The sequence below is a fragment of the Pteropus alecto genome, unplaced genomic scaffold (genome assembly GCF_000325575.1).
Source record: "Pteropus alecto unplaced genomic scaffold, ASM32557v1 scaffold131, whole genome shotgun sequence".
NCBI classification, from domain to species: Eukaryota; Metazoa; Chordata; class Mammalia; order Chiroptera; family Pteropodidae; genus Pteropus; species Pteropus alecto.
Window position 1 is genome coordinate 1,792,584 of NW_006434709.1, and position 23,790 is coordinate 1,816,373.

General features: G+C 41.3%; 1 protein-coding gene and 1 pseudogene across 2 annotated transcripts in view; one reads left to right on the forward strand and one right to left on the reverse strand.

The window, feature by feature from the left end:
* The window catches only part of TGFA (transforming growth factor alpha), a 93,129-nt gene that overhangs the window by 44,765 nt on the left and 24,574 nt on the right, over positions 1-23,790 (forward strand). The window lies entirely within an intron of this gene.
* LOC112478041 lies at positions 7,269-7,384 on the reverse strand (annotated as a pseudogene).

The window sequence follows — 23,790 nt, forward strand, 5'->3', positions numbered from 1 at the left end:
TCAGAAAATTCATACCCAAGGCATTGTACCATTGTTGTATTATTAGGACTGGCAGGTCCAGCAGCACCCTGGGATGTAAAATATGTCATACGTAAGGCCAGCTTTTGTGAGCTGGTTTAGCACTCTCACCCACTTTTTATAATATCTTGTTTCCTGTGGTTTAATATTTTGTTTCAGGTTAGATCCTGAGATCTAACCAACTAATTTGCAAACAACCTCTTGAAATGCTACCATTCTATAACCTGGAAATTGCCTCAAAAGTCAGTTTTCTTTAGTTATAAAAATACTACATTGGCTCTCTTCCATTGACAGAGCTAAGAGTTAATGCTGGAGTAAGCTGTTTTTAATTATTTTTCCTCTCGTATCAAGGAAGAACAATGCAAGAGTACCTTATAAGAAATATATGCAATACTACTTATGAAAATACAGATCTGTGTGTTTGATATGAATTGTTGACTATATAAAAGAATCAAAAGACCCCCTTGGCCTAAACAGCAATGCTGTGGATCCTTTGAGATGATCCTTACTGGCACAACTAATACAGCCGAGGTCCTGGGCAGTGGAAGTTTTATGTCGAGCATCTAATTATAGGCCACCCCAGTCTTTCCAATAGCTGGAGCCCACTTCCTTCCTAACCATCAACCTGAGCCTCTTCTACATCCTTGGTTCTTAATCTGAAGCCAGTAGGGCTGGAATGAGATATGTCTAAAGGAAAAGATGCTCAAGGAGCTCTCCTTGTCAGCAGGGACCACTGGCACAGCTTATTGGTACCTCCAGTGCCTCCCCCATAGTAGGTGCAGTTGTTATTGATTTGTGCGTAGTGTTAGGTCTAGTCTAGATATTGAAGGTTCATTGAATTAAACAGAAATGCTTAGCAATCTTAAAATGAGCTTCATTAAGTAAGATCTCTGTGGCACACTTTCTTGCAAATTAGATAGTTGAACATGTATTCAAGCTTCTGGTTTAAACTGCACCCAATGCAATGTCTCCCACCCTCAGTTGCAAGAACAGTGGCCATAGCAACATAGTCTCAGAGTTAAGACCCAAGTGCACTCCTGCCTTGCGAGGTCCTGCGAATGCAGCCCCATCTCCCTCTTCAGCTGCAGTTCACACTTCTTTCCTCCTGACTCTCTCTGTTTCAACCGTCTGGCCTCCTTTTTCTCAGTTGTGTCAGACCCTTCTCTGTCTTTAGGCTTTTGCTCTTGCTGTTCCTTCTGCCTGAGATTCTCCTTCCCCAGTTTTCCCATGACTCATTCGTAGACTCAGCTTCCCCTTCTAGAGTAGCTTTCCTTGAATGGTGACCTCCCATAGCCAGTCTCCATCACACCTCTGTTCATTTCCTTCATAGCACTCACTGCTGTCTGTAATGATTTCATTTGATTGTTCACCTATCATGTGCCCACTTCCCCCAGCAGACCTAAGTTCCCTGAGAGGAGGGATCTTGTCTGTCTAGTTCATTCATGTATCCTGAGTGCCCAGCACAGTTCTTGGCACATGGAAAGCACATGGTATTTTGGTGAGTGAGTGAATGAAGAAATGAACGGATACTAAGCACCATCCAACTGCTTTACATCACTCTTTATCTTTACAACATTCACTGTTGATATATGGGGAACCTGAGGCCCAGGGAATTTCAGGGACTTACCTAAGGTCAGAATCAGTAACAAAGAGCCAAGATTTGATCTCAGTCTACCTGCCTACAAAAGTCTGTGCCAGTGTCAGGTCTGAGGTTATGGTTCAGTCTCAAATTTTGCCTTGTTCTGGCCTTCATAGATTTATTATTAGGAAGTATTTCGTTTATTCCTATGGCTCAAAACTTTTTGTTCATGACCTTTGAAATAGGTCATTACCTACATTTTTGTGCAAAAGAACTTGGTGGTAACAAGGAAGTGTTCTGTTAGAAGCTTATTTGGAGGGAGTTTTGGATGTCTGCTTTAGCATGAGGATTATGGATGGTTCTTATTTGAGATGTAATGCACATCTTAAAGTTTAGTGTTTGGAAAACAAAACAATAAAAATAATTATGGCAGCAAATGGAAAAGAGGGCCAAGCTCCAGACAACAATGACGATGCTCCGGTAACACCCTTGGCCCTGTGGCAGGAGTGTCAGAGGTTCACACATGTGGGTGTGATGGCAGCTCTGCAGTGTCACTGAAATCCATGTACCAGCCAGAGTTCTTAGACTTAAAACTGACAAAGGGTGCTCAGTAAACTCTGGTTAGAAAGGAGAGTCCATCACTGTTTTTACAAAGCATATAATTATATACCTGGAAAACACACATAAACCACCAGAATGCCTGTTAGAAATATTAAGACTCTCTAACAGGGTGCAAGAAAATAATCAGTGGTTTTCCTATAAACCATCGATAACTAATTAAAAATATACTAGGGAAGCTCATCTTCAAAATAGTTATGAAACGGACTATAAAGCATAGGAATAACCTTTAAAAGATATGCTTAAAATCTACTTTAAAAATGCCATAAAACTTTCCTTTTGAGGTAGTTTATTTGACTAAAGAGACCTGTGCTTCAATAGGAAAGCACAATGTTATAAAATTGTTAGTTCTTCCCATTATTACTTTAGAAACGTAAGACAGTTCTAGTTAGTCTGTCCATGGGATCAGAATAGGTAAGGGGAATTTGACTAAATGATTCTAAAGTTTACTTTGAAGAATAAGGCACAAGAAAATATTGATTTAAAAGGTGGAAGGATTTGTACTATCAAATATTAATAAATAATATAAAGCTGCACTAATTAAAACATTGTGATGCTAGCACAAGAATAGATACATTCATGAATCTCCAGAAGACAGCAAGTTGCACAAAGCATGTCGATGTGATAAAAAGTGCCATTTCACATCCCTCAGGAAAAGGGGGGATGACATCTCAAATGATTCTGGGGTCATAAGCTAAACATTGAAATAGAGGTTAAGTTGAATATGAAAACCCGATGGCATTCTAAAATAAGTCCTAGCTGATTGCAATATATTTTTAATGGAAGCATAAAATTTCTCTAAAAAAATAGGTGAATATTTATATGACAGTTAAGAAAGGACAACTAACCAGAACATTAAAGGCAGAAACCATAAAGGAAAGTAGATACATTAAAATCATAATTCTCTGAACATTACCAAAAATACCACAATAAGAAAATCCATAGGTAATATTTGCCAATATTTGAATCCTAAAAGGGATTCACATCTTTAATATATGAAGTGCCCTTACAAACCAGTAACAGAAAATTTAACGTACCAATAAGAGAGCAAGCAAATTATTTGAATAGATAAGTCATAAAACAACTACCTGTGGCCAATAAACATAGAAAAGTTGTCCAGCCTTGCTAGTCATTAAAGAAATGCAAATTAATGGGAGATATCATTTTCATTGATCAAATTAGCAAAGATAAGTGTTGGAGTACAAAGTAGATAAGATTGGAGACTTGTATTTTGGGGTGTGAGTTGTTACAACTTTTATGAGAGCCATTTGGTAATACTTACCATAAGGCTTTGAACTTCCCTGTTACCCATTGACCCAGAAATTTCACTTCTAAGAATATATCCTAATAAACATGCTTAGATTCATGTTAAGACTTAGCTACAGTGATGTTCATTGCAGCAAGATATTGGTCAGGAAAAATCCAAGTTTTGATACAGTAAGAGGTGCTGGAGAAGCTCTAGAATTACTTTGTAATGAATGGATAGGACCTGTGTCCTTATTATTGGACTACAGGGGACATTTAGTGCTCAAGTCACTGGCTAAGGGTTGAATGAGGCGTACATGTAAATGGCAATGATGGTCTATTATTTCACTTTTTTTTTCCATTTTGATGAAAGTTTTTCAGTTTTGTATCTTGCAGGTTACTGTGAATTTGGGGCCAAATTTCTAATTTACACTTTTGCTATTGAACACCTGCTTAGATTTGGATAGTACTAGTGGACATAGTCATTTGCTTGAATTTCTGACTTGTGTTGGCCCTTGGATTATAAATGTATAAACAAAAAATGTAGATTTCCTCTTCCTACTGCTCTACCCAGTTTTGCATTTTAGAAGGGCCAAACTTGCAATTTTTTTCTGCAGACAACAAACAGGTGACTAGATAAACAGAAGAGAATTCTTTTTGTTTGGTGTGGTAGACTGAGAAGTCCCCCAAAGACGTCTGCATCCTAAACCCAACAACTTGAGATCGTTACCTTACACAGCAAAAAAGGACTTTGCAGACTGATTAAATTAAAGACCTTGAAATGGGGAGACAATCCTGGATTGTCTGGGTAGACCTAATGTAATTACAAGGGCAACACAGAGATTGGAGTGATGCTGCTTCAGGTCAAATTCTAGCAGACTATAATCTGGAAAAGGCAAGGATTCCCCGCTAGAGTGTGTCAAAGGAACCAGCCCTTATGACACCTTAACTTTAGCCTCATAAGACTCGTTTCAGACTTCTGACCTCCAGAACCATAAAATAAGAAAATTATGTTTGCTTTAAGTTGCTAAGTTTGTGGTAATTTGTTACAGCAGCAGTAGAAAATTAATATATTTGGAAAATGTGGAAAAATCAAACTTATTCTTGAGTGGTAGTTATACGTTAGTTGGTCCTGCGTGAGAAGTTCAGAGACCTGGACTCTGGTGACAGCCTTAGGCAGTCACCTACCTAGGTGTCATTTTCTTCATCCCTAAGGTTCCCTTCTTGCCCTAAAGTTCTGTTCTTCCCTAAGCATTTGTTTACCATCAGGAGGTACGTCATTGTTGTGACACTGATAAGTATGGGTGAGGCTGATGAGTAGATTTGAATTTGTTTTGGAAGCTGGCTACACTACTGTTAGCATTTTCCTTTTGGGGGCATGTGCCTGGGTACATGGTATGTTCTGCTGAGGATCCTGAATATTTCAGTGAGCGCTGTTGAGGCAAGTGAAGACACAGACAGAGGTTAGAAGCCTCTGGGACTATGACAAATGGATGACAAAGTGCACCTGAGATTGGATACACATAAGCCTCACAGTGTCTCCCAGGGTGTTCTGAGACCTTTCTAGAAGGATGGCCTAGAAGATCCCTCCTATTCAGACCCCTATTCCAAATCAATGCAAATTTTTGCACATACAGAAGGAGAAGTTTGAGGTTACAATGTCACATCAAAACCCAGCATTGGAATGACCCAGGCATCTATAGTCACTTGCCCAGAAGACCCACGGGACCTTCCCAGAATGGAGAGTGGGCTTTATTCAGTCTTCTCTCCTCATATGCTGTCAGCTCTCTGGCCCACAGAAGGGGCACAGTAAATGTTGCTGGAAAAAACTGTTCGAAACATTGACAGTGAGAGTTATCACCTGATACCAGTGCATTTATGTTTAACAACTTGGTATGCAGGCATTTGGGACTTTTGTCACGTACATTCTTTCCTCTCCATAAAAGCACGAGAACCACAATCACTATCCATTACTGTTTGAGTTTGACTGTATTAAAGATAAATGTATACACATGTAGTTTTCAAGTTGGTGTTTGTGCCTTTAAAGGATCAGAGCTACGTTTAAAAATGAGAATGAATTACTTCTCACCATCAAGAACAAACTACTGTAGAATGTAGCCTTCACACCCAAAGTAAAGCTGTTTCTATCAGCTAATGACATGAAAGACCCCTTTGTTTTTCGGACTACATTTGAAGTACAAGTGGTGACTGAGACCCATACGAGGAGGTCTTAGTTATAACTTGTCATCCCAGCGTGCAGAAAGGAACTGGGGTTTCTCAGTTAAACGTGGGAATATGGAAAACCCCTACTTTACACAGATTAGGCTCAGTAATCAAAAGAGCTATCAAGAAACAAGAAAGTAAACAAAACAACCTAGCACAGTGAAAAGGGGAAAAAATCCCAGGCTTGATCCACCAGTCCGTCTTGGGTCTCTGCCGCAGCTCTGGTGCCAACCAGCAGAGCTACCTTGGGCAAGTCACTTACTCTCTTGAGTCTGTTTCCTTGTCTGTTAAATGGGAAAAATAATACTTGCTTGTCTGGTAGTGGTGAGAAATAGGGGTGATGGCTGACACATTCAGCCACTCATCTTGTCCACACCTGACCTCAAGGGATGCACAATCCAGCTGAGAAAATGCCAGGGCAATGTTCGACTGACCATGTTCCAAGAGCTCATTAGCTTCTGCTCTAAAATCCTCTCCCCTCAGCCCTACCTTGGCCAGGTGTGGAGAAGGAAGTGCCACATAGGAGTACAAGTCCAGGCCCATGGTATGTAGTATGAGACAAGCTCTATCGCTCTTCCTTCCCTTCTCAATCCCATATTGTGTTGAGGCCTAAGGTTTTGTCTTGCCTCCTTTCCTCTCTTCCTTCTCAATACCTTTGTTTTCTCTCCTTTGCCTCACCATAAATTAGAATGTGGGTATTAACTTCACCCAGGAGTCCGGTCCTATGAAGGTAGAGCATGACTTACTTATGGTTCTATTCTACAGCAAGTTCTCTCTTCTATAGTAAGTTTCCTCGCACAGGTAAAGAGCTCGGTTAATATTTGGTAAAAAAAAAAAAAAAAATTCTTGTGGAACTGACGGCCTCATCTACAAGACGTTGGTGATGTCCGTGTCCATTGTGCAACTCATTTCCTGGGCGTCATGAACTGTTAGTCCATGCCACGTGGACTGGTGCCCTGGGAGTTCCTAGGGGGCGAGAGGAGGAAACCAGCCAAGCGTGGTCTATTCCGCATGGCAGGGAAGCTCTGTGCAAGCTTTTTCTTAGGTGGCTGGAGGTCAGCAAAGAGGGCCTTTCATTCATTCTCCAGGGCGGAGCGCTTCTGAGAAGGAAGGCTGTGCCAACAGCCGTTTGCACGAGACCCTGTTATGCCGCTGTCTCCGGGGAGGGGGCCTGGCTGGCTGGGTATGGGGTGAGAGGGAGACTTTTCAGTGAACACTTGTGTTCCTTTTGAATTTTCAAAAATATAAAGAGAATGAACATTTGTTTAAAACCAAGTTTCATGTAAGCCAGTTCACAATCCAAGGAGACACGGGGGCACAGGTGGGCTTCGGTTGCACCATCCTGGGTGGAGCAGCTCTCTTTGCACACTTGTGGTGGGGTGACTTCCAGATCAAGTGACTTCTGGATCATGCCTAGCTGGAAAGTTTGTTCTGGAGGGTTGTTGTTCCCCTGCACACCACAGAACCGAAAGCCACTGGTCCTGGCCAACCTCCTGACACCTCACTGTGGTCTGCTTCAATGTGGGTTTGTCCTGGGGGTCTCCATTCCAACCCCATTCTTTTTTTTTTTTCTTTTTTTTTTTAATGCCTACAGCACCTGGTCTTCCTAGGTGGTCTCCCATCCAAGTACTAACCAGACCCAACCCTGCTTAGCTTCCGAGATCAGACACCGGTCTTGTTCAGGGTGGCATGGCCATAGACCATGGACCGTGGCTCCACTGGGGCACGAACCCAGGACCTTCTGTATGTAAAGCAGATGTGCTAACCACTACACTATGGAACCACACCCCCAACCCCATTCTTGACACTGCATGCCCAAGGGATGAGTGTGAGAGAAGCACCATCCACCAGTTCAGGTCCTTACCCTCAGCCCACTCTCAGACAACTTGCTGGATCTCTGGTGAGACCACGGGATCTAACAGTGCCTTCTTTAGGAGTTAAATTAAAAGTGGGTGGGTGGGCATGTGAACTCCATGCTGCCCCTGGGCTTGGAATACTGAATACTGACCATTTTTTCCATTGTCAATTCCCACTGAATATGATCATATCATATGTGAAACCTGATATGATTGGGGAAACTTGAGCCAGGAGTCACTTTTATGAATGGCTTCAATTAAAAGAAAAGTCACTGACTGCCACCCAGACATGTCTACACATTGTGTTGGCATGCTCCAGGAGATAAACACATGAAGCTCGGGAAGCCCCAAAGACTTGGCTTTGGGGCTGACGTGCTGCATAGGTGGCTGGAACGTTAAGGCAGATGTCTTTTCATAGTTCACCTATGAGTTTAAAGCAAAAGAAGGCAGGAAATCAGAGAGAGACCCATTCATACCCCCTTGATTATTTACTCAACATGATGCTGAAAGACATTTGTGTTTTTTGGAAGTTCTGTCCCCTGGCAGTGAAATAAAACCTCCTTTCTAGGCTAGAAAGATTGATGTCCAACTACATTAAAGGACTATGTGAGTAAAAAGAAACTCTGTATTCACAAATGAACACAAGAACTTCCACTGTTCTTATGTAACCGTAGTGCAAAGTGCATTATCAAACCCGAAATTTGCAATGCAAAAATAAAATTGTTCTAATAAGACTGAAGCACTATTTGAAAATTGCTATATGAGGAGGGGTTTTTTTTTCAGTCACAAGATGGGAAGAAGATGGGAGGAAGGAAGTAATTTTTTAACTTCACTGAAGAGTATGATTCAACCTTTTTATTTCTCTTTTTATGTACATCATTTACTGATGCTATATGGTAAACATCAAATCGGTGGTTATATGTTCAGTTTCTTCTCAATTTTGCTTAGTTGTTTGCAAAACTTTCTATGATTCTGTTTATAATCCAGGAAAGAATTTCTTAAGTTTTTAATTTTAATCTATGTGTACACTAGACCACTGGTTCTCAAACTTTGCTACATATCAGAATGACCTGAGGAGTCTTAAAAGTCTCATTGTCCCAGCTGCATCCCAGAACAATTAAATCGTAATCCTTGGGAGCAGACCCAGGCATGGGTGCTTTTCCAGGGCAATGCCGATATGCAGCCAAGATTGAGAAGCACTGTACCAGAGCAGCACTTCTCAAACTACGATGTGCACACAACGCTGGGGTGGGGGTAGGGGGCTGGTTAAAATGCAGATTCCGATTCAGCAGCTCTGGGGTAGGATCTGACATTCTGCCTTTCTAATGAGCTCCAGTAGTGCCAACACCACTGGTCTGTGGACCACACTTTGAGCAGCAAGATCCTAGACCATGAAAGAAAGCTTACAGCAAGACACTAGATCAGAGACACAGTGATTATAAAATGCTACACAGGTTCTCACTTGTCCTTTGACTGCTGTCCCCCGCTTTGTAAACAAACAGCAAAGCTGTTGGAGTTCTTTATCTTCCTTTTCCTGTAAGTTTTTTCTGATTATTATTATTTGCAAACCCCACGGGAAAAGGCCTCATTCTCAGACATTGCCAGACAGTTTTCTTGTCCTTGAAAACATCAGTCACCTCCAAGGTGGAGATTGGGGTCCTTCCCCCTAGAGTGGGTGGCCGCGTGCCGCAGTCTGCAGGGTGGCAACCTATGTTCTCTGCTCTGGCTGCTCGCCTGGTTGTGGGAACATTCTCTAGGCAACCCAGGGAACCCTGGTCTCGTGCTTCAGCTGATGCGGAAGAGAGATTTTAGTAAACACTGCGTGGGAAGAGGAATGAAATGGGCAGAGAATGAGGTTAAGGAATGGGTGTGTGAAACGCCAGGTTGAGCGAGGCCAGGGTGCCTGGGAGCAGCATTCCAACACCCACCCCTCTAACAGCTGGTGGGAGAAGGCAGGCTGTGCAGACCATCAGGATGCATATGCCCACGAGGGTGGACAGGGCCCTGGCTACCCTGGCGTAGCTCTGGTGCATGGCCTGTCTGAGCTTCACTCTGGGACCTGGGTGTAGAACGAAGGGGCAGCTCCTGCCCATGCCTTCCATTCTGGGCCAGGAAAGATCATCTTGCTCTATGCTCCCCATGCCCTCTCAGTTCCTAGAAAGGACTGATTCAAGGCCAAAGCCCCTAAGTTACTTTACCTGGATTCTTTGACTATTTGGACCAAGAAAATCTTAGGACTGGGCTGTTCTTTCTCCTCTAGGCCTTCTCTGTGTAGAATGGGTGGATTCTGTAAAACTGCTGCCCAAGAATGAGCTAAAAGAAACATACATAAAAACTGGCTCAAACTTCATTTCCCTGAATTGCTGCTCTCTAATCAAGAGTCTACCATGGTTCCCACCATCCAGTCACATCATATCGAATCTGCTTCCACCCTCCCTACCCTCCCTACCGCCCATGCCTCAGTACCTTTACACATACGTTTCACATTAGGACACTGATTCTCCATGTTTGCTGTGCCTTTCAAAATCCCTCATTCAAGCTCAACTTCTCTAACAAGTGCAGATTAAACTAACTGCATTTAAACAGTCACCCCTTAATTCTTTATTCCTTCAGCTCCTAAGCATACCTTTAATAATAGACATTACATGTGAATTCCTATGGGATCCATCCTCCTCTAAGCACTCTCCTATCTACCACCTCACTTTTGATAGAATGAGAATTTTAATATGAAAAGAACCTTGGCTGTATGGGGGGGAATACATCTTACTGAGAGCCAGGGAAGAGAATGACTTGGCCAAAGTCATCAAGAGTAGGTGTCCCAGCTACCACTAGGACCCAGGTGCCAACTCAGAGTGTTTTGTGTTACCATTCTTCCAGCCCTTGCAGCCTCCAGTGCACACTATTACAGCAGGCCAGTGTGGCTGGAGGCCTTTGCAGATCCTATCAGGGATGGTTAACACTAAGCCAAAGGCATTACAAGAAATAATAAGTCCGGCAATGGTTGTCACGCACAGGAGTTCCATGGAATTTTACTACAGGTCACACAAAGGAGATTTGAATAAATAGGAAAACATAACATGTTTGTGACTAGGAAAATTTCATATTTAAATACGCCAGTTATCTCTAGGTTAATTTTTAATGTCAGTCTCAAAAAAGTGGAAATTGGGATGAGAACTTGTAAATACTTCTAAAGTTCACCTGGAAAAAAAAATGTTATTAGAATGAGGAGCGGGGACAAGGGAGAATGACAAATTTTTACTGTTAGATATTAAGCCATATTGCAAGGTTACAATAAATAAAGTGGTTTACACTCATATAGAAATAGACAGAATCTCAATGGAACTAAATAGGCCACAAAATCAGTACCTAGTGTATGATAGAGATACGATTTTAAATCAATAGGGAAATGATGAACATTGGGAAAATTGGTTGGACGTTTAGAAACAATAAAGTATACACTATACACTAAAATCAATTATCAATGGTTTAGAATTAAATGTAAACAATAAAATAGTGGAAAGGAACATAGGTACCTATTTATATAATCTTAAGAAAGGGAAGGCCTCTAACCTCTGCTGAGGTGTGACTTCTGTATAAACACAATGAAGACACAAACCGCAGATTATCGATTATATACATATATAGTTTTTATTTAGCTATTATTTTAAAGAGCTCTTACAAGTAAATTGGAAAGAACATATTAGTAGAAAAATGGGCAAATGATATAAACAGCTAATTGAAATACAAATGTTCATAATCATGTCAAAAAAATATTTAACATCATAAGTAGTCAAGAAAATGCTAATTAATGTAAGAGATTCCCATATACCTCCATGAAATAGGCAGAGGGAAAGGAAAGAATACCCAGGGTTGGAAGGTCGTGAAGAAACACTCATCTCCTTCATACCAGAGTGTAAATTGTTACGAATATCCTAGAATGAAGCTTGACAATATGTCTCAGAAGTCTTAGAAATGATTTTTTTTCACACTAATTCTGCTCCCAGGAAAATAATCATAAATGTGCATGAACAGAGACCTACAAAAAGATATTCAGTTCTATATTATTTACAAGATTGAGATGTTGGGAAGCTGTCACAATGTCCAACAAGAAGAAATTGGTGAAAGAAAATGTATCAGTAGCAAACTTAAGCCATTGAAGATTACTTTGTACTATAATACTTACTGAGTTGGGGAAATATTCATGATAGTATCATTTTATTCCTGTTGGGGACAGAGTGGGGGCACAGAATAACGTCTGTACTCCGAAGTGTTAACAGTGGTTATCAATGAGTGATGGGCTTACAGGTGACTTAGGTTTTTTCTCTTTGTGTTTTTCTGTTCTGTCAAGTTTTCTGCCTTGAACATATGTTGCTTTTGCCATTGGAAAAGTTATTAAAATGAAAAGAAAAAGAAAAAGAAAGGCAAGGAGTGCAGTTTTAAGAACCTGGATGGGATTTGGTCAGATGTTTTTGAGAGACAGAGTAGGCACTTGTGGTTGGGGCCACCAGGAGGAATGCACCCTGGAGGTACCCAAACAGAGGATCAAAGGAGGTGAAGTGTCCTGCCCTTGCTTCCTGGGCCCCCCTTCTCGTAAGTGCCTCAGTGGAATAGATCTGAATGTTTGTCGTTTCACCATCTAGGCGTACAAAAGGCATTTTTGTTATGTTGCCTGACGGCAAAATATAGACCTCCATTTGCAGGAAATATCTCAAAAATAAGTATGTCCAGAAAAGATCTGCTCCAGTGGGCAATAGAAAGCAATGACTTCCTGACTTGGCAGGCTAGGAAAAATATACTCGCAACACGTTTATGTGAGCTTTTTGCCTTCCAATTAGCATCGCCTTGACGCCTGGGAGAGTAGACGATCCTAACAGTCCTCAATACCAGGAGGAGGCAATACGGCCGTGAATTGTGACTTACTGTTGAAGGATATGGTGTTGACCCTGATGTAGTAGGTATCTGGTTTTTCTTGGTCATCCTTCTGAGATTTGGCGGAGAATGGCCAAGAAAGACAGCCACCCAGATGAGGTCGTTGCTTCTGTAAACATTATATATAACTATAACCATGGCCTATAAAGATCCAAGCAAGAGATGAACTATAACATGTAAAGACAGGGAAGTAAGTACATGTTTGGCAAAAGAGCAACCCAGCTGATCACTATGTCCTTAAACAGAAATTTGGGGCAGAGAAAGATAAAGATTCAAATTAAACTGTAAAGCCAGGTGCTGTGGAGAGAGTGGCAAGTGCAGTTTGAAAACTAAGCAGCATTCAGCCCCTTTGAATTGATTCTCAATTCTCAGTTGCAATATTGAATTTATTTTTAAATTTCACAAACCATTAAAGGAGGCCATGAAGTTATGTTTATCAATTTAGGAATGGAGAGCTTGAGCTAAGAAAGAACAGTAATGATGCAGAACACAGCATTACTATAAACAACACTTAAGACCTTGGGTAACTATAGACTTTAATTAAGCTCACTTGAGGGGCAGTGGATAGATTAAACTTGAAATTTGAATTCAGTTTATGCCTTGTGGGTTTCTTAGGGAAATGTTTTTGAAAAAGTGAAATAAATAGATGAGTCCAGTGAGTTGAATGGGTGATTCCAAGATGCTGTGGGCTTTGGAGACTTGATAGGAAGGAGGATCTTTGGGATAAGTCATTGGAAGGATAGTTCTTGTTCCGGAGTATATCAACTAGAGTTCTGTGATTGCAGCACTCACTTCTGGCTAACTTAAAACCACCCTTGTCGGAAGACAGTTGGAAGTCCACAAAATCAGCAAGAAAGCTAGAGAATAGGACTTGGAAATGAACAGTAACTAAGGTGGCTCCAGGGAGCCAGGAAATGAGAATTACAGAATCCGTCCCAGAACATGCCACCATTGTCATGTATGAGCTCCGCTAGTATTATCTCTTTGTCTTCTCCAGATTCAAATTCTAGGGAGAGAGGATTAAGGGAAGATAGATAGGGCATCCGACTGTAGCTGTAAACCAGCATAAACCTATGATAGAAAAGGTAATTCCCTCCCTCCAAAAAAATGTGGGTGCTGCCAAAAAAGGAGGAGAAATGTTTGTCAGGCAGCCTCAAATTGCTGAGCACAAGTTAAAAAGAGACGTGGATGTTTGATTCAAGACGAAAAAGAGGGAATATCAACAGTAGTATTATCATAGATCAATTCTATGGATAGATGGTTTATCCAAGTAATTAATACTGCCTGGGTCCTGATTACTGAGTAGTCATAAGGATAGAATGTGGTTTGACAGCAAATGTCAGATTGGTACATTTTCTGGGAATCTTAGCATGCCACAAATTGAACAACTAAAAAATTCTTTACATACGTGTTGGCTGTCCTATTTCTCAGAAGGTAGAGAAGATGACAGAGACACCTGAGTCTTTTTTTTTTTTCAGTTTGCATCTTTGAATGCAGTCTCGCTCAGAAAGGGTAACAAGTTGTTATCTGTATGTGTCATTTTAAAGTTTGTAACAGTGAAAGAAGGAAACACTAGGCATAGTTCAACTTCAGAAAAGCAGAATGTACAAAAATTCAGAGAAAAACCGGATGTGATCCCACATGTAGGATTCTAAAAAGGACTCTGACCTGGGGAGGTTGGAAGGCTCGTAAGGGTTCCAAGTTTATAGTCAGAGGGTACATGAGAAAGACAAGGAACAAACATTTAAAGAAGACACAAGTGTGTCTTCAGAGGGAGTTCTCTTGTATTCAATTTGATAAGCTGTGCAGAGAAGAGCAGAAGGAAAACATGTCCCAAAAAGTGTGACAACAGTACCAAATGGCACTTTGTTGAGTGTACAAGCATGTTGGTGCCTCCTGGGTGGCAGGTGTTACTCTGGGGGCTGGCAGGTGTTTAGAGAATGTCAGGAAAACTGAAGGACAGAAGCAACTAAGGATTGCCCGCATGGCTATTGGCCACACACACACACACGGCTTTTTAAAACTATATTCGGAAACAGACAAGTAAAAAAGGAAGGAAAAGTCCATTCCTTGGAGCAGATGGTGAACATTAGTGAAGAACCAAGAAAAGATTACTACTATAATTTTGCTTTTATATTTTCTATCAAGAAGGATCTTCAAACTAGAGGAAGTAAAACATAGTAAATGAGGAATAGTAAATGATGATCCTAGTAAAAGACCACCTAATGCCATAAATGAATTTATTTTCAAGCGCGCAGATGAATTACAACTCAGTAGACAAAAGAAACTTGCAGCAAAACTCTTTCCATCTTTGTTGGTAATTCTTAAGAAATAGTAGCAAATGTAAAAAAATGGAAAAAGACAAATATGTTTCTGACTTTAAGTAAAAACACCTGAAGATGCTTTAGAGTAGAGATAAAACTTAATGATACTCCCAGGAAAACTCTAGACCAAATTATTACAGCAGATAGAGAGTGAATACTTGGGACCCCAAATAAATCCATCAAAATGAGTCACAGCAGACTAACTTTATTTCTTTTTAGCATTATAGGAAATGATGCCAGGGCATGCTATCAAGATAATACAATTTGATTGCAGCAAGGCACATGACAAAATCAAAGTATTCAGTAAAACAAAATGGAGAAATGTGAGTTAAAAGTGGTACTGGTCAGTGACATGAAACAATAACAGTGACCTAAAATAAATGGATCCCCAGGCATACCCTACATGGGTCCACCTATAAGCTTCTGGGATGGGCAGGAAGTTTTTAACCAGAGCATCCCCAGAAAATGTTCACTAATGTATTCATCTTGACCTGGGAGGGGATCTGTAGAGTGTCCCGGCAAGATTTGTCCTCCTTTCCTTTGAGGATTTTATAAGCAAATTGAAAATAGGCATATAACGCAAATTTATCAAATCGAGAGGTGACACAAAGCCCAGAATAATAGCTGAAGTGTCGGATGGTAGAATAAAGACTCAAAAGGTAGGGAGAAAGTATTGAGCTAGAATGGTGGGTCAAAACCAACCAACCGGATTAAATTGAATAATGGTACATTAACAGTATTTAGGTTAAGAATAATGGTTTAATTAGGAAGAATACGAGACCGAAGTTCCTAGTTTATATGGAGAATAGCTAGAGGCCTTAGTTGACCACAAGTTTAAAACACCCCAACAGCATTCCAGGACTGTTAGCAAAATTGATGGAGAACAAGTTACATTAGTGTAGAAATCAGATCATGGAAGATGGTATTCCTACTATACTCTGTTCCCATAGCCCAGAGCTTCAGAGTGTGGACTCTGGGGTCACACTGCTCATTTTTGGATTTCCTTCTGCCTCTTTCTAGTGCTATGCCTTTGGGCAAGGCCCTAAACCTCTCTAAACCCATATTCCTCATCTGTCAAATGGGGACATTAATAGAACTATTCATGGGGCTTTTACAAGAATTTAGATGGTGCATGTAAAATCTTAGCACAGAGGCCAACGCCCAAAGTATTTGGTAAATGTTTTTGTTATTGGTGTTGTCATTGTTACTCTCTAGTGGACTATTTTAAGAGGGTCACTAAAAATATGTCAGAGTCTGTCCTAAGATAAAAAGTTTGCAGACTTTTTCACTTAAAGAGCATTTATAGGAACTTGGAGTGTATATTTGTTATTTACTGTTATGTAACAAATTACTCCAAAATTTAGCAGCTTAAATTAAGCATTTATCTCACATAGGTTCTGAGTCAGGAATTATTCCAGAAGGAGTGTGGCTGGGAGGTTCTGGTTCAGGGTCTGTCGTAGAGATTGCTGTCAAGATGTCACCTGGGGCTGCAGTGTCCTCTGAAGGCTTGACTGGGGGGCAGATAATGGCTCACTCACATAAGTTTGGGCTAAACGCCTCAGCTTCTTGTCACATGGACCTCTCCACTGAGTGTCCCGATGACCTGATGGCTAGCTTCCCCCAGTCAGTAATCAGAGAGAAAGGGAGCAAGCAAGGCAGAAGTTACAGTGCCTTTTGAGACCTAGCCTCTGAAGTCACATACCATCCATATTCTATTAGTCACACAGACCAACCCTGTGGGAGGAGACTATGTGGGAGGAGACTTTACAAGGCCACAGATACTAGGGGATCTCTGGGCTCCATCTTGCACGCTGGCTGTTAAAGGGAGGTTATCTCCACAGAGACCCAGATTTCATGACTGAATACAGATATATGAAAGGGCTCTTGTATAGAAGAAGGACACTTATTCTGTGTGGCTTCCAAAGACAGAATTCAAACTAACAGGCAGGGATTTCTTTAGGGCTTCATTTATATTATTTTACTTTTGATGGAAAAGCAATGGTCATCAAAATATAAGGTCTTTGTTCCTGAACCAATATGGCTTAGAGAAACTATTAAGAGATAGAATGACCTTCATGTTTTGGGAATCCTCTAATATTCTCCTTTTAAGAACAAAGTTCTGATGTGGTTGCTTTACACTTAGCCTGTGGGGTTTAAACCAGGAATTCCTAACTTTTTACAAGGCAAAGCCTTTAGATCATGGAAGGGGCAGGAATGTGGGCACTGAGTTTTCTGTTTGAGAATCCCAGCAAACTGTGGAGAGAGGGGTGAGGATGCAGCCCTGGGGAGTATTGCCAGGTAAGACTCAGACATCCGCCAGGGAAACCAGGCTGCTCTTCGAGCATGCAAAAAAAACTGCTGACGCTTGTTGGGGATCCCCACGGGGAGAAGTGAGAATGCACTCATGTTTAAAATAGCATCCAGGAGATGTTTTAAACGGTTGGTGGGAGTGGTGAGGTATTGTTATATTGGTCACCCTGTGTACACATAATATAGAAAATGTCTATAGGAAAATGGGATTTTTCTGGGAACATGAAGGGAGACTTGAGCATGCCAATTTCAATTCTTTCTGCCATCTGCCCTTGGACATTCATTGAAATCAGTGATCAGTGGAATATGAAACTATTTCTAATCTTACATCAGTACTAGGAGCTCTGAAGAATTTCTGCCGCTGAGTGTACAGATGGAATCCATCCTGCCCCAGTGCAGCAATCACCCCTCCGGAAACTGAGGGGATTGTCATAAGCAGGAACACGTTGACAGCCCAACTTTGGAAGACCAGGGTATGGGGGTGAGGGCAGACCATGCATGTGGCACTGGGACAGGGGAGGCCTACCTGGGTTCCACCGACATCCCAGGAAAAGACGGCAGGCAGGGCCACACTGAGTGATGAACTCAGTGAGCTCTTATTCTTGACGTGGCGTGGGTGTCTGGCAAACAAGGGAAGGGGAAAAAAATTCTTCTAACCCAAAGATGAAACTCTGTGCTGTACTTGCTCTGTCTTCTGCTTCTACCAAACAGATGTCTCAGCTACTGAAAGCCAGTATGTTTAAACTTTTTCTTTTCTATCTTTATCAAAACGTTGAACAGGGCCACACAGTCTCTGATGGAACCTACCTTAACTCCCCATCAATCATACTTGACAAAGCAGATCATTATCCTAGACCTCCCACCACAGACTTCTGCCTTGTAGTTGATGAGAAACCTAAAGGTAGCCTCACTATATTCCTTTGCGAGTAGCCCGTTTTTATTTTCACCTGAATGCTTGTAAGATTTTTTTCTTTTCAATGAAAACTTGTCAAGTTACATTGCAAGTTAATACTTTCAATCTTAAGAACAAATCTTTTCAGCTTCAGAAAGTTCTCTTTATTTTATTGATAAGAGAAATATTTAATAGATGTCAACCTTAGTTTGCTTTCTTTTCTTCTTTTGGAAATATTGTTATCTGTATTTGGATCATTTAGTTTTGTTTTTCAGATTTCTTTCTTCTCATTATTTTTGTCTTTGTGTCCTTCTGAGTTCTGGGAGAAATTTCCCAGGTCTTTTTTTTTTTTCATTTCACTGATTTGATTTACTGTAATATCCAATCTGTTGCTCATTGGTCCATCGTGAATTTAAAATTGGTTGCCATATTTTTTTTATCTCCTTGCAGCTGCTTCTTACAGTTCCCTGCTGTCATTTCACAGATACAGTGTCAGCTTCAGTCTGGAAGACACAAATTAGAGATTATCCAATATCTTCTCCCATTTCTTAGGCAAAGAGACAGTCATTGAAATTCCTCAAGAATGTCCTTGTAAGACTTTTCATATGGCCAGTAATTTCTTGCACCATCATGGTTACAACAAAGACAAGACAGTAACATGATTTAACTTACGCAGATTTAAACCTAGATTCCTAAAAGGCCAGACTTATGTGATATAGTAGTTCTATCTGTGAATAAAACAATAAAAAATAAAAATTGTTTAAACTTCAGTTATGTTTAGAATGTCGCGTGGTTTTAATTTTAAGTAATGTTTGTTTTCGAACTCTAAAATGTTCATTTTATAAAATTTGTAAAATTATGAAAGAGGAAATGACTGCCTACAACCCTATTACACTCAATATCTCGGTGTATTTCCTCTGGAAGAGAATCTTGATTGAAGGGCTTTTATCTAAGGGCAACCAAAAATCATCGCTATGAAACTTAGATGAAAAAAAAAAGAGTCCCATTTTTGTCATGGGACAAAGTTCTGGCCACAAAATTCACATCGATGTTTTTAAGGCTGTTGAATTTTGCCATAAATTTACCTCGGAATGCCTCAGTTTTCTCACTTAAGATGAAGAGTATCCTTCATCCACCCAGACTGCACCTGCAGACCATAAATGAAAAAGTCCTGAGGGCATAGAATGTTTCAGAAAAACGATCATCTCAGTAGTGCTTACATGTACTTAGTGTAGACGGTTTGAAGGGATTAGGGTTCAAAGACTCAACAAGAGGAAGCTTTTCTTCCTAAGGGTAAATTGAGGGTTTCATGCCAACCACTTTGCCTAACAATTTTGACATTAATAAAGAGGAGAAAAGAGACACACACAGTCTGCAAAGCTGAGTAGCCCTGGGCTCAAACGGGGCTGTTCCTCCTAACAAAGCCAAAACAGAATTCCCCATCCTGCAGAACTTGGCTATAGTTCCCAGAGCCGTTCACATTCTGGTTCGGAACTGGCTGATGAGAGCCATAGATATCTTTGTTTACTTTGCAAATGGAAATTTGAAGTGAATTATTTTCAAAATGCTGGTTGACACCCAAGAGGATGTAATTAGAATAAGGGGCCTTCTGGTTTGAAGATATGAAAGAAAGAAATGATCTGTCTCTTTGAAATCAAATCATTAAATAATAAAAGAGAGGAGATTTGGCTTTCAGTCTTCAAAGCAAAATCCTGACCTGCAATTTTCTTAATTGGTTTTTTGCTTAAAATTACTAAGAGCAAGGCAGAGAAAGAAGGGTCAACCTAGGGCCTGGAGGATGGGTTTGTGAGGGGAGGAGGAACACAGGGGAGAGCAGGTAATCATCTGGGTCTGCTGCATTGCCCTGCTATGTCCATTTCATTTTAACCCCGTGGTAGAACTAGAATGCAGTGTGGGGGCTCCTTGGGGTATCTCACACATGCTTCTCCCTCCCTCTTGCCCTTTGAGGGAGGAGGTCGTGTTCCTGGTGGGAGCTGGGTGCAGCTAAGAGGCCAAGTTGAAATATGTACGCTGTGCATCTTTGGATAAACACACCCAGGCTCTGGTTTTAGCACAAACTTCACATTATTTCACTGAGATTTTATTTTAGATTCCTAAAGTCTCTTTGCTAATTAGACATTTTTGCCTTGGGAATTTTAGCTCTTTTAATTCTAGGAGTCCTGAGAATTTCATGGTAATTTTTAATTTGTTTACTCTTCAAATGAAAGAGTTGTCTTAACTATGGCAGGTGTCCATAAGGATTTCTTAACCCTCAACTCATTCATTTACATTCATATTCACACACACACACACACACACTCTGAAGTGACAATGTAGTGTATTAGAAAGAGTCAGAGCTTTAGAGACAGCCAACAATGAGTTCTGGTTTCAGCTCTGCCATTTACTAACTTAGCAACATTGACCAGCCTAAACCTCCCTCAGCTTCAAGTTCCTGATCTATAAGACTGGGATTTTTATGAGGATTAAGTGGAATTCTCTGTGCAAAATTCTGGGCATAGTGCTTGCAGTTAGCAGACGATTCTACTATTAATAATAATAGTGTTATGATCATCATCAACATCATCATAGCCCAACCTCAGAAAATCCACACTGAGCCCATGACCTTAGGTGGAATATGAACCTAGTAAAGTATTTCTATGTTCATGTTATCTGATATTCTTCTCCCTGTTCGGCTAGAAAAAGATATCAAAAGCGATGCAAATTCTGCCTTTGCCTTCAAAATAAGCACAAGCAAGATGAACCCCTTTGGGGTCATATACAACTGGCGATTTTTTTCTGTGATTATGTAACTGTTTTCCCATCACGCACACACACTGTCATTAATAACCAATGCCTTTGTAGGAAAGTAGAAAATATGTTGTCTGCTTCTTTACCAATATCTTCTTTCAACTTGATTCTCTAACTTCTGATGCTCCTTGTATTTATCCAAAGAGAAATGACCAGAGAGAATTAAGTTAACTCAAATGCTCCCTGAGGTTCCCCCAGCATCTCATTTTAATGTTGCAAAAGCAATTCAGGAGTCCGTTTTAGCCCTGCTGTGAGCCAGAGGCTCCCAGTCTCTTGGGCATGAGTGCCATGCAGCCCAGAGGTTGGGATTCTGCTGGGGTGTACTTTGTGTGGTGGCCGAGTACCATCCTGTGAACCAGCCCTTACCCTGTTTCCAGCTACTCCTCAATTAACCATCATCTGTAGACATATAGAAATCTCTTTGTCTTCTATATTTTGCAGCCAGTGCTCCCTTATGGGAATAACAAGTTCCATACATATAGTTCCCTACTGCTCCCCCAAATAAAGTAATACTTCCTCGTTTCTCCTAAAAGTGCCCTTTTGATTATCAGAAGCTGCCTAATAAGTGTTCCCCTTCCTCACTGCCACATGATTTGTAAACTTTGATTATGTGCTTTCCCATCATTTGTCTTTCTGGACATGAACAGTGTCTTAATTTTCTACAGCTCTTTATTCTCTTAAAATCAAAGAACTGAGAAAAAAAAAATCCCACTTTTAGTACTTTCTAGCTATGTATTTGTTGGCAAGGTTATTTAAGCTTTGGTTTTGTTTCCTCACCCTAAAAAATAGAGACTAGTAATGCTTACCCTACAGGGTGGTTAGAATTTTAGTGAGATAATGCCCTTAAGTGGAAGTGGAGGGGTCGGTAGAGTCTAAAGCCAGTTTAAGATCAGGGAAAGCTAAAGGACAAATAGGGCCAAAATTAGCCAGTGTTGGAAAAGATTGCTGAAGAGTTAGTAACTCCATGTACAGATATCAAGTTATAGGAAAAATAGATATCTTTGAAGTACAGCAGTTACTCTCAGGAAATTGAAAATTTGGGGATAGAAGATGGTAGTAACTAAAATGGTACTACCTTCCTCACCCCAGCCCGTCAGGTAGGGTGGAAGGAGGAATTAGAGTACTACCTAAAGCTACTCTTCTCTTCCATCGTTTAACTAAAATAAACATCCCTTCTCTCTTAAACGATGGTACTGTGAAACCAAACTTCAAATTGCTTTTATTCACTGTTCTTGGTTTTAATATTGAATGAGTTGAGTGATCATATTTATCTTATCCTACTACTATACACATCCCCAAAACAGTAAGACTGAGTTCCTGTCATCAGTCAGTATTCCTTGAGAATAGGATGAATTTCCTAGTCCTGCTATGAATAACTGGGATGACTTTTCTGTACTCTGTCAACTTCCATTGCTCATTGAAAACTGCCTCCTTGTCTCTGCCCACTCACATGGCCTCGGGAATGCTCTTATTGATTAGCTAAAGTGACGGACCTTCCTCTGTGGTAAAGGTCAGTAGTATTGCCACACTCGATACTGACAATGCTCTTCCCTTTCAGGATCACTTTTAAAACTTCTCAGAGTTCTTATTGTCACTCCCCAGATGCCTGGGGACCAGGGCCTCTGCTCACCAATCTCTGTCTGGGGAGGTACCTGTCTTCTATACCATCGATTTCTCTAAGTCCTGGCTTAACACTTCCACTACCCTGGGTGTAAGCCTCTGTATCGGCCTTTCCTTCACACGCTGGCTGATTGTGGAAATTCATGTATTGTCACATGTGAGCTTGGAGTTCCATCCTTGTAAAATGGGCCACTGATGGCCTGCAGCCAGCTTTCCCCATCCCGAACTGAGCCCAGAACCATGTGTGACTCTATCCTGGCCCTGCGGTAGAATGGAGGCCTTGGCATCTGGGAGCATCAGAGTGCAGATACCAGATATATACGCTCCCTAGTGTCGCCAGGGGCTGCTTGCCGACTCCCATCTTTGTTAGACTAATCCGCTGCCTTTTCTCCTAGACATTCCAGAAGCATTAGTTGGCTTCGCCATTGAAGTGTCTAAAGAGAAAATATTGAGTCCCAGGTCAAAAACCTTGGCTGAAAGTTTCTACTAAAAAGCCAGGCATCATTATTAAATTGTTAGCTGTAATATTTGAGGAAGTAATGAAATGGCTATAAATGATGTAAGCTTCATAACAGGCGGTCGTGTTCGCAACTTCTGACATTTGGAGGAGAGAGTGAGGAGCTGCGGCCTCAGCTGGCTCCCATCCATCAGCCCAGCAGAAAGTACAATTAGGGCCGCTTTTAAAAGGGGGTGACTGTACTTGGCGGTGTGGATGCTGCTCCCCAGAGAGCAAGGCTGTCAGAAGTAGCTGTCTAGATGACCACCTCCCTGGCCCTTCTGAACTGGAGAGGCCCCTCTGTGAATTGAATCCATGACTTCCGTGCCCCTCAATCGCCATTCCAGACCCTCTTCCCCATGAGTGAAGCTGGGCTCCAGGCCCTATTAGTGGGTCTGTGGTCTCTGGGCAAAGCGTTCACAGCTTCCCTGGAGAACAGTGGTGTGTCTGCAAGACGTGCATTTGGTTAACATGTTGGAGAGGACTCTCGTAAAATGTCGGAGAGGACTCTCGTCATAGCCACAGGAACTGAGCAGCTCTGCAACTGCAGCAGCCGATGGGCTCCATATGAGGCCTGTTCTGAAAATCGGAACATGTGATTTTCCAATCAGCCCCGTGTGCTAATCAGACTCAGTGCCTGGAGGAGATGAGTGCAGGGTCTAGGGCCCTGGCGAGTGGGGCCGGCCTTCTTCCCTCTGCCTGGACTTCTCGGGGGCCTCCTTGGAGTTTCCCAGTTGATTTTCACTGCCTTCCTTTTCTAAGTGAGGGGAGTTTTTTCCCCATTTTAAGTGTCTAGGTTTTTCCTTCCTGCACTTGATATTTCCTTGAGTTTTCAGAAAGAAGAAAGAAAAATTAAGAGGGGGAAGGGAAAG